Genomic DNA, 18,808 nt, shown 5'->3' with positions numbered 1-18,808 from the left:
ATGTCCGCTCAGCCATCTAGTGATGTATGCCTGCAAGATGTCTACCCAAACTGACAACGATCAACTATTGATACACTACTTCCAAGACAGTTTGATCGGTGTGCGCTCCGTTGGTATATGGGGTTGGACAGTGCAAGCTTTCGCACTTTCAACGACTTGGGAGAAGCTTTTGTCAAACAATATAAGTACAACATGGATATGGCGCCTGATAGAGACCAACTGAGATCTATGTCTCAGAAGGATAAAGAGACATTCAAAGAGTATGCGCAAAGGTGGAGAGAATTGGTTGCTCAGATCACTCCTTCTTTAGAAGAGAAGGAGATGACAAAGATCTTTTTGAAGACCCTGAGTTCATTTTATTATGAACGTATGATTGCCAGTGCCCCAGTGAATTTACCGAAATGGTAAATATGGGGATGAGGCTTGAGGAAGGTGTCCGAGAAGGACGTTTGTCAAAGGAGGAAGCATCATCAAGTAAGAGATATGGCAGCAGTTTTAGGAAGAAGAAAGATAGTGAAGCTAATGCAATTTCTAATGAGAGGCAGAGAAGGCCTCATATAAAAAAGAATCAACCATCCCGTCAAAACGATCATCAAGTATCTTCAGTAATTCCAGTATTTTCGAACAGTCAATCAACACCAATTCAACAACAACAACGTCAACAGCAACAACCACAACAACGAACAAACACCTACAACAATAACAATACCAACAATCACCATCAACAAAACTTTGAGAGGAAGAAGGTCTCTTTTGACCCGATTCCTATGACGTACGCTGAACTATACCCATATTTGGTTCTCAAGAACCTACTCCAACAAAGAAACCCTCCACAAATTCCAGAACAACTTCCACGGTGGTACAAACCGGAACTCCGTTGTGCTTTTCACCAATGAGCACCCGGACATTACATTGAGAACTGCTATCCGCTCAAGTATGAGGTTCAAAAGCTGATAAAGAGTGGAATAGTGTCCTTCGAGGACCGTGCACCCAACGTGAAAGCAAATCCATTGCCCGCTCATGGGAATTCTTCTATTAATATGGTGGACGGTTGTCCTGGGGAGTTTAAAGTGTTTGATGTTCGTTTTATTCGGAGGTCCTTAGTGGCAATGCATAAGGACATTTGTATGGTGAGTGATTGTGAGCACGACCATGATGGTTGTGCTATTTGTAGTGTCAACCCGAGAGGTTGTGAGGTTGTGAAAAGGGACATCCAGTGGTTGATGGATGAAGGCATGATTCAAATTGTTCAATCCTGTCATGTAGATGACGATGTGAATGTCATAGTGCCCATTTTCAAGAATCTCGAGAGAGTGGTGATTCAATACGATAGTAATAACAGTAACAGCATCAGCAACATATCGATATCGTCGTTGGTCATACGGTTAGCGGGTCCAGTCCCGTATTCATCCGATAAAGCTGTTCCATATCAGTACAATGCAACAATGATGAAGGATGGTCAAGAGGTCTCGTTGCCTACGACCAGCTCTGTAGTGATCATTGCTGATGTTACCAAGGTGACCCGAAGTGGTTGTGTGTTTGGGCCGGTGTTCCCAAAAGATAAAAAAGAGTCAACTGTTAGTAAGAAAGTGGAAGTGCCTGTTGTAGATCCGGTTAGTGCTTCAAAAGGTCAGTCTGGTGAATCCAACAATTTGAAGGCTAATGATGATGATGAGATACTTCGTCTGATTAAAAAGAGCGAGTTCAATATGGTGGAGCAGCTTCTTCAAACCCCCTCAAAAATTTCAGTATTGTCTCTGCTTATGAATTCAGAAGCGCACTACAAAAAGTTCTTGAGCAAAAATTTGTGGAACATGATGTTACGGTGGATCAATTCGATCATATTGTGGTTAACATCACTTCCTGTAACAATCTTAGTTTCTGTGATGAAGAACTCCCTGAGGAGGGTAGAAATCATAACTTTGCTTTGCATATCTCTATGAATTGCATAGATGATGCTTTGTCTAATGTGCTTGTTGACACCGGGTCGTCACTGAATGTGCTGCCAAAGTCAACTCTGTCAAAGCTATCATATCAAGGAGCGCCCATGAGGTATAGATGTGTAATCGTCAAAGCTTTTGACGGTTCACGCAAAACAATTATTGGTGAAGTGGACCTTCTGTCGCACCTCGAAAAAAATACGATCCCTCGCGATGGACGCGGAAAAATGTTAATTCGAACAGATTCCCCACTGAACCTTATTCATTCCAATGAAGGAATAGGAAAATATCGATAAAACATTTAAAAAATAGAATAATGGTCGTCGCAACCATATTCGGGTTCGGGAGTTGATTACTCAAGGGGAAGGTATTAGCACCCCTCACGTCCGTTGTACTCAATGGGAACATTTTAGTTCAATTTGCGATTTGAATGTTAACTTATGTTGTTTGTTTTCTTCGAGTGATTAAAGGTTTGAAAAATAGAGATGGATGGGAACCTCAGAAGGGGGAAAAGGGAGGTTTTTTTATTAGTGTGCTCGCGAAGATACAACAATCTCCAGCCTACGTATCCTTATGGTGCAATAAGGAAATCAAAGCATTCGTAGTTCGGGGAACTACAATTAATTGGTGTGCTTTGTTTTATGAACGACTGTGTAGGACGGAGTTCTAAAGGCTAAACTTTGGCTTGTCTACTCTCGGTGGAGGCTCTAGCACTAGTTTGTTATGCGCATTAGAAAGGATTAACAGTGTTGTTTTGAAGAAAGGTTCTGGTCACACGGGGGTGACAAGTTGAGTTAATATGTTTAATGTCTTGTTTGATTTGTTTCGATCGCACGAGGGCGGGAAAAGATAGATTTGTTGTGTTGAGATATTTTGGTTGGATGACGATTACTCGGATAGTCGAGTAAGACAACTCGTATCCTAATAGTCGAGGAGAGGAATCGAAGGCTCTAGACCATTTCCCTTTTCATTCTTAATTATGAAAATTAATTGATAATAGTTAAGGTATTTTAAATGGATGACGATTACTCGAATAGTCGAGTAAGACAACTCGTACCCTAATAGCCGAAAAAGGGAATAGAAGACTCTAGACCACTTTCTTTTTCATCCTTAATTATGAAAATGGGTTTATGTATGGTTGATGTATTTTAGAATGACGACAAATACTTGAATGGCTGAGTAAGACAACTCATATCCAAGCATTTGAGGAGAGGAATCGAAGACTCAAGACCATCTCCTTTTTCATATAGTTTTGATTGAAAATGATTTGACTTACGGTATAAGTTTGTGAAAAAATGACAGTTGTTCGACTAACCGAGTAAGAGAACTCGTATTCAAACAACTGAGGAGAGAAGTTGAAGGCTCAAAATCATCTCCTTTTTATTTTGTTATTATGAAAATAATTTGATTTAATCTTGGTTTAAGGTTTGTAAAGAAACGACGATTGTCTAACTGACCGAGTAAGAAAACTCGTATTCAAACAATCGAGGAGAAGAGTTGAAAACTCAAAACCATCTTCCATTTTCGTTCCATTGTTATGAGAATGAATTGATTTAATTTTGTTTAGGTGGATGGGAATGACAACTATTTGACTAACCGAATAAGAAAAAAACTTCAAAACTTGTTATCACCGAAAGGATGATAATAAGTCACCAAAAGGATGATAATAAGTCACCAAAAGGATGATAATAAGTCACAAACTTCAAATGATCACCATCACCAAAAGGATGAAGGTATGATCAACAACAAAACTTGTTACCACCAAAAGGATGATAATAAGTCAACAATCACCATCACCAAAAGGATGAATGTATTATCATACAATAAAACTTGTTACCACCAAAAGGATGATAATAAGTCAACAATCACCATCACCAAAAGGATGAAGGTAAAATTAAATAACAAAACTTGTTACCACCAAAAGGATGATAATAAGTTAATAACTTTAATGATCACCGTCACCAAAAGGATGAAGGTAAGACTAAACAAAACTTGTTATCACCAAAAGGATGGTAATAAGTTAATAACTTTAACGGTCACCATCACCAAAAGGATGAAGGTAAGATCAAATAACAGAATTTTTTACCACCAAAAGGATGATAACAAGTCATCAACCACCATCACCAAAAGGATGAAGGTAAAAACAAACAACAAAGCTTGCTACCACCAAAAGGATGATAATATGTCAACAACTCAAATGATCACCATCACCAAAAGGATGAAGGTAAAATCAAAACACAAAACTTGTTACCACCAAAAGGATGATAATAAGTCACAACTTTAATGGTCACCATCACCAAAAGGATGAAGGTAAGATCAAAACAAAACTTGTTACCACCAAAAGGATGATAATAAGTCAATAACTTCAAATATCACTGACACCGAAAGGATGGAAGTAGGGTTGGACTTTCCCTAGGTCACAATCACCAAAAGGATGATAGCTTAAACCAAACTCCAGAGTCTCTATCACCAAAAGGATGATGTTTAGATCGAACTGGACGATATCACTAGAAGGATGTTGATTAGACATAATAACAGAGGTCACCATCAACAAAAGGATGATGGTTGAACCAAAATAACAAGGATTCCTATCACCACAAGGATCGCCGACACCAAAAGGATGACGGTAAACAAGTAATTTGTGGAGGTCGCCATTCACCAAAAGGATGAATGTAATATTAAACAACAAAACTTGTTACCACCAAAAGGATGATAGTAAGTCGACAATTACCATCACCAAAAGGATAAATGTAAGATTAAACGACAACACTTGTTACCACCAAAAGGATGATAATAAGTCGACAATTACCATCATCAAAAGGATGAATGTAAGATTAAACAACATAACTTATTACCACCAAAAGGATGATAGTGAGAATCATCAATCATTCATTCATCAAGATTTGAAGTTTGGCCTTGAGAAGTTGACTAGTCAAGTCATCTGACTAAACTGAGGATCACTGAGATACAACTTTTGATGTGTTTGTCAAATGAAGATGACCCCAAGAGAAAAAATGTTCTTAAGAACCATATGAACAACTTTTATTTTCATCAAAAATCCATTTTAAAACTTGTAAGGTCATCATTCATTTCAAAACATTATAGGTCATTTTGACTAAAACCCTAATTATAGGTCAACTTCCCAAGGACCTAACTTCCTTAATTTTTATGATTTTGAGGTAAGACCATTTGCATTGGAAAGCTTAAGATGTCTAATTCAGATGTTATGTTGGACAAAATTTCATAATCCTAAAATAAACACATATGATAATACAAAACATTATAGGTCACTTTGGACCAAGGTCATTGAATTTGAAAAATGCCTAACTTCAAGTGCCCATAACTTTCTCATGAAAAATCCAAATGAGGCAAAATTTAAGTCTAAATTTATAAGCTTGAAAATATCTACAACTTTTATGTTGGAGGTGTTTCCATTTCAGGCTTGCATCATTAAAACATAGGGGCTTGAAGTTGCTAGCTTTTGGTAAAAAATTTCAAAGGGAACCTAGACATGTTTTGTACCCAAAACTTCATAGCCAGTTTTCATAAATTTCCAAACTCCAAATGAATTTTGGCCTAACATGACTTTTGTTCCTCATTTCAAGGGCTTTCTAACCATTACTCACATTATTTTTTTTGACTTTCCATGAGTGATTTTCAAAGAGCTTAATGTTTATGGTCATTGTTGCATTTTACTTTGAAACTTCGTGTGCAAGCTTGTGCAGTCCCTTGTGCATGTCCAATTCACTTCCATATGAGTTCAGCATGGATTTCCATTCATTCTTAGGCCTCACATGCGCCTGTACAGGCCCATCCATGGAGGATCCAAGTTTCATGCACACAAGCCAAGCATTGCCTTGCATCCATTCCAGCTATAAATAGAAGTGCAATCTCATTCAAATGGTAACCATAAGGAGATCTGAAACGCTGCTGAATTGAAAACCAAACCCTCACCAAAGGAATTTTCAGTTTTCATTTTCAATTTCAAGCTTGAATTTCAACATCATTAGTTGATCTTCACAGCTCAATTCCTTAACCTTGCATCATCATCACACTTCCAGATCAAAATTGGATCAAGAGCTTGGACAATTCGTGCTGTTTGAAGTTGCATTCCAGAGGTAGAACCTCAATTTTTCTGGATCTAGATCTTGCTATATGATGTGAATTTCTTTGGTTTGTGCTGTTTTCTGAAGTCCTCTCACATGAGGCAGGTCAGTGGTGGTCTTACTTCTGCAAATCGTGCCATTTCAGATCAAGCACCATGATCTTCAAGCTCATGTTTCTCTTTAAATAGGAACTTTGAGGAGGATCTATGGTCACAAGGGTGATGTACATCACCTCAGCTTCATTTTGATACCTTCCTTTTTCATTTTCATTGAGGTTTGATTCCCTGTGCGTGGTGGCCGGATCTGGTTAGATCGCCGGAGAAGATGGTGGTTTCCACCACCATCCCCACGTGGGAGCCTTAGAACCATTGGATCACTCTCAACTGTTTTAATCCCAGCCTTCCAATGTTATGACTTATTTTAATTCCATATGTAGCGCGCTTGACTTTGGTCTTTCGTGTGACCGCGCCTCTGAACCCTCAGATCAATGCCATGTCAATTAATGAAAGGATCCTATGGCTGCGCATTTTTGCTATTTTCCTATTTTCTGATTAATTCCATTTAATTCCTTTTATTTTCAAAAATTCATAAATATTTTATTTGAAGTCACAAAAATATGAGACCAATGCCAAAAATTTTCTTGAAAAATCTAGTTTCATATTTTGATTTTTAATTATTTTTGTGACTTCATTTAATATTTTTTGTGAATTATTTGGTTTTTAATAGTTTTAATTCATTTTAAAATACTTTTTGATATCTGAAAATTCCAAAAATATTTTCCTAACACATATGTATCATGATAAGTTAATGAAAAATGGTCTCATCAATTTCTTAATTGGTTTGATATTTTAATTCATATTGTGTTATTTTTATTGTTTTTAATTGTTTTTAATTGTTTTAAAATAGTTTCTGATTTCAAAAATTGTTGAAAAAATTTGCCAAAGCTTGTTTGACCATGTTAGACCTATGAGAATTTAATTGGACTTGTTGAAGTTGATTTGAATTGAATTTGAGGTTTGACCATATTTTGTCCATTTTATTTTTGCATTTATTTTTAATTCAAAAATACCAAAAAAAATTGTTTGACTTGTTTGTAAGACCCCAATTTTGTCCCTAATATCCCTCATGGCACCATAACATTGCATTGCATAGCCTCAAGGATCATTGAGCATCTTGGCTCCCTTTCCCTTTGGGTAGGGATCTCTTGTGAGTGGTTTGAGATCACCAAGCATGCTTGAATTGTATATCATTGCTTTTCTTGTTTTATTCACTAACCAAAAGCACAAAAATATGTCACTAACATTTTTTGTTTGTAGCTTAAGCAATCACCAGGTCAAGAGCTTCAAGAAGATCCTTTGTGCAAGAGATGAGGTATTTCCTTGGTATGAGGATCACATGATTATTATAAGGAGCTTACATGAGCTAGGGTTTCATTTTGAAGCAATTTCACCAAGTGGTAGAGGCTCAAGTTAATCAATACATTTCAAGGTCATTTGTGGATCAAAAGTCAATTGTGCAGTCAACTGAAGGCTATGAGGTGGGGAAATGAGTTGAGACACCTCAATCATGTTCAAACGGGGTCTATTTATCATTCTAAACATCCATATTGAAGATTCAAAGGTCATGGCAAAAGTTATTAAAAATGGAAAATGACCTTTAATTCAAAGTTTCCAAATTTGGCAAGTTTTTGGTTCACATTCAACTTGACTTTTAAATATCAAGGATGTTTCAAATGGATTTTTGGTGAACATGAAAGTTGTAGATCTTTGTCTCCCCTTTCCAAAAAGTCCTAATTCATGTCCATATGATGAATGGTTGAGAAGTTATGATCATTTGATCACAAGGTGTACATGGAAATTCAAAATGGCATAACTTTTGATACAATGCTCCAAATTGGTTCATTCTTTTTGCAAAATGCTTCTCATGTTCAAGACATCTCAAATTGACATCATTTGGCCCAATTGTGCAAAGGAATCATGGTTAAAATGTTCATTATTTCACACATGTGCAAATTGAAGAAAATATTCAACATTCATTTTTGGCTTAAGGTACAAGCAAACCAATCTTCAAATCTTGACCCTTAGATAATTTTGAGTGAATTGGAAGCTCAGCATGGGAAAGAACACGTGCATTATGGACATGCTAGCTTAATGTACATTTTTGCAATTTGCTTCAATACTCACTAATCATGATTAATACATGGAAAAGAGGATTAGCATGGTCATTAGCATGAAGTATAAAAGGCCAAACCCTAATCATAGCTGCAATAACAGAACTTTTTAGATCAAAATTCAAGAAACTCTCCAAAAATTCTCTCTCTTCGATTTGCATTTTTCTTCACACAAGCCTCAAATATTATTGGATATTCTTGATCCTCATGCTTCACTGAGCAAGAATCATCCATTGGTTGGAGCAATTCAGCCAGAATTTGAGCAGATCAAGAGCATGAACATGGCGATGGATTTTGGAAATTGAGGTGGATTCAAGAAGTTTCAACCATTCATTTTTGCTCAAAGCTTCAAAGGAAGTGTAGAGGAAGTGATCTGGAGCTTATGAGCTTGTGAGAGCGCGAATTCAGAGGTCTCCATTTCAAGGTTACTCAAAATTCATTCTCTCTTTTTGCTGTTTTTAGGTTGTAGACTTGTAGATCTCGTTGAGTAGAGCATGTACATATGATTAGAATTGAGTTTGGCTGAGAATTGAGGAAGTTAGGTTAACTGAAAGTTTAGATCTCAGAAATGTTTCTCTTCGATCTGAAAAATCTAGAAGGAATTAGGTTGAATTGATGTGATATTTGGAGCCTACGTTGGAAGAGGGTTCGAATGGTGTAGGCCTTGTAAGATTCTGGAAATTTTCACGGCGGCGCCACAGTAGGGCTTTCCGGAGAAGACGACTGGAGCTATAGCTCCGACGTCTGTGTGTACTTAGGGTTTATGCTGACTATGTGCCATGTGTGCCTTGCGTGTGAGATTGATTGGCTGAGGATCGTTTGACCAAGCCACGCGTGTGTTTCAAAGATGATTGGGATGCTGATGTGTTTTAATGAAACGGTGTGTTTCATCATTTGAATGTGGAGCGTTGATCATTGGCGCGCGCTAGATCCTGTGGTTGTGGATTTTTCTGGATTAATTCAAACATTTTATTTTCCCTCCATTTTCCATGCATTATCCAATTATTTTGCTCATTTTAGAAAATTCATAAAAAATGCAAAAATGATCCAAATGAGTCCCAATTTTTTTTCATGGTTTTGTATTGATGTCTACTTTTTTTTATGTTAATTTCATGAATTGTTGATGTCTGGATGTTTATGTGGATATTTTTGAATGGATGTTGTGCCAATTTGACCTATTGCATTCAATGCATTGTGAAATCCTCATTTTTGAGCCATTTGATCCAATTTTGTGCATACATGACATTCATACATAATATGAATTTTTGGTCACTGGTTTGGAATTTTTCTCACATGTTATCATCACTTTTGACACATAGAGAATAATGTGACAATTTGTGTCACATTTTTGACATTGAATTGGTGCATTTTTGTTCGCATAGCATTTGCGTCATTCTGGATTTGATCTTTTGCATGTTGAACATCCATGGCATGAGAAACTTGTACAAAGTCATTGCATGCATTTCTGATTTGATATGAAATTTCTAAGTTGGAAGTTCATTTTGTGCCTATTTTTGGTCATTGCATGGCATAGGCAATTTGAGGCATTTGATTATTGATTTGATGTTGGTCCTTTTGAGGATATTTAGTGGAGTGTTTGAAGGTGTAATGTGTAGAAGGGTGGGTTTTGGTTTAGTCATTTGGTTAGGTTTTGAATTCATCTCTTATGCCTTTGTTTGTTGGTGTTTTGTTGTGTTGTTTAAATGCACATAAACTAACTTTGTCTTGTGTTTCAGGTTTGGATACTCATCATTGATCTTGTGAGATGCAAATGCCTTTGAATACTGACCTATTGTTGTTTTGTAGGGTTTTAATTGATGTGGTGAACTCATGAGCTCATTTGAGTGCTATGGCACTTATGCACTGAATTGTGTAACTGTTAGAGGGTTTCACTGTTTGTCTGCTGGTTTTATGACTGAAATACTAACTGTTTAGTCTTTGTACAGGTACCTTAGTTGCTTGCTTGCTTGCTTTAGCTCTTGCTTGAGCATTGGAGTGTGGTTGACACACCACTCAGGTGGTTAGCCTCTTACTTCATGTAGTCTGAAATCCTGTCACCTTTTTGGCAGGCATTTTGCTGGCAAGTCCTCCTTCAGAGGCTCTATTTGTGTTTGTTTAAAATTGTGCTCAAAGACCTCCAAGAGGAGGCATGTGATATTTGATAAGACCTCCAAGATAAGAGGCAATTGACGGATAAAAGGGATTAGTAGCCAATCCCCCGTTATTTAGTGTGTCGTTCTTTATGCTCGCACTGCGTGCTGATGCTTCTGAACATGTTCCCCAGATCTTTGTCCAGAGTCTGTCAAGTGGAAAAGGATCCCACTTTCTGGATCCCCACGCTTTCTTTGTCATGAGCTCACCCTGGCCAGGGTTAAGAGCATGAGGTCTCATCCTCATTACCATTTTGATCAGCTTCACCCTAACGTTCAATGTTAGTGGTTAAGAGCTACAAATTACCCATTACAGTTTGGCTTGTTTGTCAAGGTTGACATGACCCCTCTTGACTAAAGCCCACCCATTGTTTGAGCCTCTTGTATGGATGTAGTGTGTGATGTTTGTTTACTTGGAACTTTTGATGTGTGTGCTCTTGAACTAGGAGTTTCCATTTGAGCTTAATTGGAGGATCATTACCATGTTCATCTAAGTGGAAGATACAAGATACATTGAGGATCTCTTATGAGACTTGTTTGATTGCTTATACTTTGTGCTTGCTTATTCCAAAGGATGGGAGCTACTTGGATCATCAATATGATCTCAAGAGAGGAACTCCTAGTGTGGTTTCATTTCTTATCCCTCATCTTTTTGTTTCCCTTAGGACTTAGCCTTCTTCTTCATCTCTAACCCAAGCCAAAACCCTTTTTGTGCAAACATTCAACCTTTGTTTTCAACATTAGAAACCTAAGCCTTATGCTTTTTATTTTCAAACTTTCTTTTCATAACACTCATTTTGAATTGAATCTTTAAGTCAACTTTGACCATCTTTTGTATATACTTCTAATTGGTAAATATAACCCATTCAAATTTCTTTTGTGGTTTCAATGACCACTTCTTAATCAAATTTTCACAAAACAAACAACCTTCACAAGTATGAAAAGGGCTCCCTAGGAGTACCTAGGATATTTTGGGTGCCTAACACCTTCCCATTGCATAACTAACCCCCTTACCCAGATCTCTGTTTCTTTTATTAGTTTTTGTTAAAACTATTAGGTTTTTGTTCGCTTTCTAACCATTCCTTTGGATAAATAGAAGTGCGGTGGCGACTCGACTTTGTATGGTTTACCTTGGATTTAGTCAATATCTCCAATGGTAACGAATACCCCGCTACATTGTTAACTTGTGATCTTCATTTCTCTTTTGTTTAGCATTGGTTGATGATGATTTGATTCACTTCTGACCAATTGTGTTTGACACTTGAATTCTCTTTCCGTTCATTTCATTTTCATCTCTTTCTTTTTTTATTTATTTTTTTGCCAATGAGTTAATGTCTTATGGTTGGTCTTGACAAATGAGAGGTTTAACCTTCTTTGAACCAAATCAAACTCAACTTGATCCAAGATCAAGTGAGTTGCATTGTGTCCAAGATAGGTTGCTTCTTGGTCAAGCAAAAAACCTAAAGTCCATACAAGGCCTTTCTCTTTTCTTTTGGCATGGAAAGTTTTAGGAGCTTGGCTTACTAGTCATGATCTCTAACTTGTGTTTATTTGCCTATAGTTTTATTGACCAGCCTCAGATAGGTGTGACTACTACATTAGTCCACTTACAATTGCTTAACATAGCGCTAAATTGTCTTATGACAAACTAACATAACCATACTAACTACTAACTTTAATTTGAGCATTTAATTTCTTGCCCATTACTTTAATGTAATTTACTTCTTGCTCATTTATTCATATTGCTTTTCATTTTGCTCACTTGAGCACATATTTTATGTTTATGCCATTTTCCTTTTGCTCATTTGAGCTCATTATTGTATATAAATATATTGTTGCCTTGTGTTGGTTTTGCTTTTGTTTTGTGTGAACCTATTGCAAAAAGAGAAAGGACTTAGAATTAGGACTTACCTATGCTTAAAGGAGTTCAAGAGACACTAGGCATCATGCCTTTAGAATGCTAAACTTGTTGAAGAGCAACTAGGCCTCATACCTTTAGAATGCTAAATCTCAAAGTTGACTTCAAAGGACTTCATTTCCAAAACTCTTTCTTTGTCCACTCCTCTTATTGTATTGTGAACTTTTTGATGTTTGCTTTTGTGTGATAGGGGTTACATCTTGAGATATTATAAATGACCGTTGTCATGAGTAGCCAAGTTAAGAGAGACAAGCCAAATGGAGATCCTAGGAGCTTGAGTCCAAATATTGTGTGATTGCTTGTTTGTTTGCTAAGTCCAAAGGAAAGGAGCATCTTGAATCATCTCTATGATTTCAAGAAAAGGAACTCCAAGGGTTTTATCTTTCTCCGCTTATCTTTGTATGCTTTAGGAATAGCCCTTCTCTTCTTCTCCTCACTCTAACCCAAGCCAAACTCTTTTGTGCAAACTTTGACATTGTTTCCAAACTAGAAACCTAGGCCTTATGCCTTTGACTTTTCAAAATCTTTTCATTAATACTCATTGTGAATAAATCTTAATCCAACTTTGACTTCATTTTTGTAAATAAATCTAACTTGTAAATATAACTCATTTCAAGTTGCTTTTGTGGTTCCAATGACCACCTTTGTTAAAACCTTTTCATAAACATTAGTCATAGGTTTGAGTTATCATAGTGGTTGATGTAAACCTCGCCTTATCCTTAGTGATTGGATTATAAGTCTTCCATACTTATTATAGGGTTAACCCCTCACTAGTATGTTGAAGCTCTCCTCACATGGTGGATTGTTGGTTTAGGTTTAGTTTTCTCCTTTTGATAACAAAAGACCTTAAGGCTTTTAATCAAATTAATTCACCAATCTTTTGAGATTTTTACCTCGAACTACGAGGTTTTGATCCTACCTTTGTGATGGTACATAGGTAATGGGTTCATCCATTCAAACAACAAAATTTTAAATATAATTTATTCTCTTCTCATCCCCCCAATCTTTTGCACATATTTTCACAAATACCAACCTACAACACACATTTGCAAAAAGAGGGTCCCTTAGAGTACTAAGGATGTTTTGGATGCGTAAAACCTTCCCATTTCATAACCAACCCCCTTACCCAGATCTCTGGCATTTTTATTAGCTTTTGATTTGATAAAACTTCTTACTTGGCTTTTGTTCGCTTTTTAGCCTTTCCTTTGGACAAATAAAAGTGCGGTGGAGACTCGAATTGTATGCTTACTTTTAGTTTAGTCAATAAACATAAAGTTAATGAATACCCCACTACAATGCCAAGAGATGGCGATCCACACTGAGCAGCAACTCTTCTGGCTTCGGGGCTAGTCTCAGCATCCCTTTCCTTCTGAGTTAGGAGCAACATGGTTTCAAGCAAACGGTCCATCTTCGCTTGCATGGAGTCAATGTATGTCCTCATTGAGACTTGGTTTGCTTCAAGTTATTCGAGCGTCATCTTGTAGTTGCAGCGTGTCTCGTACCGGTGTCGAGTAGTCAGTGTTACTGGACAAAGGGTAGAATATGGTGTAAGTTTTTTGTTTCTGGAAGATGATATACAATGCATGTTTATGATATGCAAATGCATGAAGTTTTGCCATGTTTTTCGTAAAGGAATACAAATACTCTAGATTATTCACGCTTCGTGCACATCACGATAATAGGAGGAAGTAATAGGTTTCTCCGATTACTGAAATTCCCAAGGGTAGGCTCTAAAGTTAATAAGTTCCCAGAGTCATTGATTCTCATTGAGAGCGTCACTACCATGACGAAGACTCGTCGGACAGTAATACCCCTAAGATAATCTCATCTTAGGCGAGGTCTTCATATTGTCCCAACAAGGAAGGCTCCATGGGGATTCTACTACGCGACTCTCGAGTTTAAGGTTCTAATAAAGTTCTCAGAGTCATAGATCGAGGTTGGAAGTATTACTGTAAGGTAATAATACGTCCAAGGGATCTCATCTGATTGGGGTTTTCGTATTAACCCAACAAGTATGAAACTTCGTAGGTTAATACTACATAACCGTCGGATATAGTGGGTTAAAAGGTCCCTAGAGTCATTGATCCAACTTGAGAATACTATCGTCATGACGAAGACTCGTCGGGCAATAATATCTCAAGAGAATCTCCTCTAGGCGGGGTCTTCGTATCTTCCCAAGAAGGAAGACTCCTTGTGGGCGTCCACTAGGCAACCACCAACTTAATCTAAAGGCTAAACTTTGGCTTGTCTACTCTCGGTGGAGGCTCTAGCACTAGTTTGTTATGCGCATTAGAAAGGATTAACAGTGTTATTTTGAAGAAAGGTTCTGGTCACACGGGGGTGACAAGTTGAGTTAATATGTTTAATGTCTTGTTTGATTTGTTTCGATCGCACGAGGGCGGGAAAAGATAGATTTGTTGTGTTGAGATATTTTGGTTGGATGACGATTACTCGGATAGTCGAGTAAGACAACTCGTATCCTAATAGTCGAGGAGAGGAATCGAAGGCTCTAGACCATTTCCCTTTTCATTCTTAATTATGAAAATTAATTGATAATAGTTAAGGTATTTTAAATGGATGACGATTACTCGAATAGTCGAGTAAGACAACTCGTACCCTAATAGCCGAAAAAGGGAATAGAAGACTCTAGACCACTTTCTTTTTCATCCTTAATTATGAAAATGGGTTTATGTATGGTTGATGTATTTTAGAATGACGACAAATACTTGAATGGCTGAGTAAGACAACTCATATCCAAGCATTTGAGGAGAGGAATCGAAGACTCAAGACCATCTCCTTTTTCATATAGTTTTGATTGAAAATGATTTGACTTACGGTATAAGTTTGTGAAAAAATGACAGTTGTTCGACTAACCGAGTAAGAGAACTCGTATTCAAACAACTGAGGAGAGAAGTTGAAGGCTCAAAATCATCTCCTTTTTATTTTGTTATTATGAAAATAATTTGATTTAATCTTGGTTTAAGGTTTGTAAAGAAACGACGATTGTCTAACTGACCGAGTAAGAAAACTCGTATGCAAACAATCGAGGAGAAGAGTTGAAAACTCAAAACCATCTCCCTTTTTCATTCCATTGTTATGAGAATGAATTGATTTAATTGTGTTTAGGTGGATGGGAATGACAACTATTTGACTAACCGAATAAGAAAACTCGTATTCAAATAATCGAGGAGAGGAGTTGAAAACTCAAAACCATCCCCACTTTTATTTTCCAAATGAAATTGTATTTGATTGTGATTGGGTATTTTAATTTAAGTTGAATGAAAATACTCGACATTTGATCGAGGTTTGAGTTTGGTGTTTACGAATGAAATGAAATTTATTTAGTGAATCGATCATCTAATCGATCAATTATCGATCGGCTAGGTCTCATTGTAAGAAAGCCCAAGATTAAGCTATGTGAGGTTGATGGCGACGCTTAAAAGTGATCGACTTACAAGGGTATGGAAAAGATGCTCGACATTGAATCGAGAAATATGTGATTTATTTTTGAAATTGGTTTGGAATGATGATGGAATTGAGTTAGTCTTGATTTGAGAATGATTAAAATGGTAGTAAAATAAATCAATCAATTTTCAGTTACCAGAATTAATTGATTAATGTTCGGTTAAATCGATTAATTAAGTTAATTAAGATTAATTATCAAAATTATTTAATTGAGTCAAATAATTAAGTTAATTAGAATTAATTAACAAAAATTAATTAATTAATCAAAATTGAATTAATTAACTAATTTAATTAAAAGAGATACAAATAAATGACAATATTGGATATAAAATAATAGAATTGAATCGGTGTGCTCAAACCAGTTTGTGCAAGATGACAACATGATTAATGTCATTTACAAAATCCAAACGCAGTGAAAAATATTCTATTGATATATTGGCATTTGGGCGGCATAACGATATGAAGTGTCGAATCCGTGAAAATAAATCCGATTAAACATAATTATTGCAACAGGATCAAGTAGCATTTACATTATACTATAATTAAAATTAATAGTAAAGTTGCACTAAGAGTTACCGGAAACTTAAATCACGTTGGACTTGGGTCCATTCTAAAATTCTAACTAAAACCCACATATAAATTTCTAACAATAAATGTGATTCTACCACTTATTTACATTGATAAGACAAAGTGTAAAAGAATGTGGAAAACTGAAGGTGATCCTTCTACCACAACCACAACGCCGGAAATGAAGATGAGTAAAACAATTGAACTTTTTAACTTTTAGAATAGAATTCACCAACACTACATTACTTTCTTCATAAATTCTATTACAACATTCCTTCACAAAATGCAGATGAAATCAAACTGTAATGACATTATTTACTAATTATATCAGCCCAAGATTATCACAACAAAAAGTATAAACTCAAATAATTAACATACCATGGCCATTTGGAAACAAATCAAATCAAAGTCCAATAATTCTTAACAAATCCAAAAACAAAACATCAAAATATACTACATAATAAACTCAGGTAATAACAGAAAAGTTGTAACAAGAGGAATTACATGTTGGGCTCGATTATGTGGATCCTGTGCGTGGACGCTTGTTGATGTAGTTCAACGAAATAGAAACAAACAACAACTTCTTCGCGGTCGAAAATCAACAAACACTAAACCAGTGAAACGATGCAATTGGTTGCTGCTTGAACCAGATCAGTTGAAGGCGTTCGCAGTGGAGGGATGGAGATTCCTTGCGAGTGGAAGAAAGTTGGAACGACGGAGATGTTGTTGACGGCGAAGCTGACGATGAAGGTTGTGAGCGGTTCACGGCGGTTGTACGGTGACGGTATTAGGAAGAAGAAGCGGCGGTGGTGGTTCATCGATGGAAATCGTGCGGTGCGGCGACGTTAAGGGTGGACGTTTGGATCTGAAATCGTGTTGAGGTGATGAATGGAGTTTTGATGGTGGCTGTCGGCGTGGAACGGACGGTGATGCGGTTGACGAGGACGTTGGCGTAACAACCTTGTGGTGCGGAGGTTGGAGAGACGGATGAGGTAGTGGAAGGTTGTTCATGACCGGAGTTGGTTTGCGATGAAGACGGCATGGGGCGCGTCCAAGAGTGGCTAGAGAGTAGGTGACTAAAGCAACTTTTTTTTTGGCGCGTCCAACAACAAATATTATTTTTATCATTAAAGAAAATATGTTTATTAAAGATTCATTATCAAAATTTCAAACTAGAAAAATTCTAATTAATTAATTTGGATATTCAGATAAAGGAATAAAATAAAAATGACTAATTATGAATAAAAGTCGGCCGAAACTTTGCTCAAAAAATTAAATCGAATGCATGAAAATGATCAGTGTGAAATATATTTATTGAAAAAATACAATGTTTCTTTTAATTCCGAAATAAATTTTCACCGGTTACAAGGCTTAGGTGGGTCAAAACGCAACCGAAACAGCAGCTGAAAAACATAACGGGCACACCAGGTTAAACTACGTGAACCGTAGGTTAATAATACTGGTGTCTGCAATTTTAATTTTGAAACTTTTTTACCTGCTGATTTTGCATGTTCTTGAGAAACGATTTAATCAATTTGTCTGTATTTTCAATAAATTTATTCCGACTGATATTTTAAGTATTATTCATGATGAAATGCATGTCATGATGTGCATATGATGCAAATTAAAAATGAAATCAAATTTACGAAGACTTAAAATGCCAAGACAAAATTGGGGTATGACACCTTCTAGTAAAGATAGGTCCGAGTGATTTTCATATTACTTTTCAAGTAATGGATATCCATTCGGCCTATAGTTGTCTATTGGAAAGGCCATGTATCTATAAGGCGGGAGATGTTACCTCCACATTGCATCAGAAACTAAAATTTATAAAGAATGGAAAACTTGTTATTGTTTGCGGGGAAAAGGCGATGTTGGTTAGCCACGTGTCATCTTTCTCTTACGTTGAAGATGAGGACGAGGTTGGAACTCCGTTCCAAGCCTTATCTATTGCTGCTGAAAAGAGAGTTAGGGCACCTATGTCTTCATTGAAAGATGCAAAGAAGATTGTTGAAGAAGGCAATATTGATCAGTGGGGGCGCATGGTAGAGGTCTCTGACAACAAAGGTAGAACCGATATGGGCTTTCAGCGAGGTTCATCAATTGCAAGGTCTGAGGATATGCAACTTAGCTTCCGCAGCGGAGGGTTTATTCATAGAAATGAACAACACTTAGCTGATGTGCTAGAGGATGACGAAGAGGAAGACTGCACCAATTTTGTGACGCATGGAAAGGCTTGAAACAATTGGACTGTTGTTGATATTCCTGTTATTTTGCATCGATCTAAGTAATTGCTTTTATACGTTTTAAAAAAAATCCTTCTCCTATGCCTAAGGGAGAAGTGAACATTGTTTGGGCATTTTGAAATTGATCATTAATAAAATTAATTCTATTCATCCACATCTATGATGTTTTGTTTTTAGTTTTTGCTTTATTCTGAAAATGGTAATAAAAAAAACATAAATAAACAATATAATTGTCCATCTGCATAA

Source organism: Lathyrus oleraceus, chromosome 5, assembly GCF_024323335.1.
Source record: "Lathyrus oleraceus cultivar Zhongwan6 chromosome 5, CAAS_Psat_ZW6_1.0, whole genome shotgun sequence".
Lineage (NCBI taxonomy): Eukaryota > Viridiplantae > Streptophyta > Magnoliopsida > Fabales > Fabaceae > Lathyrus > Lathyrus oleraceus.
This window is presented reverse-complemented; position numbering follows the sequence as displayed.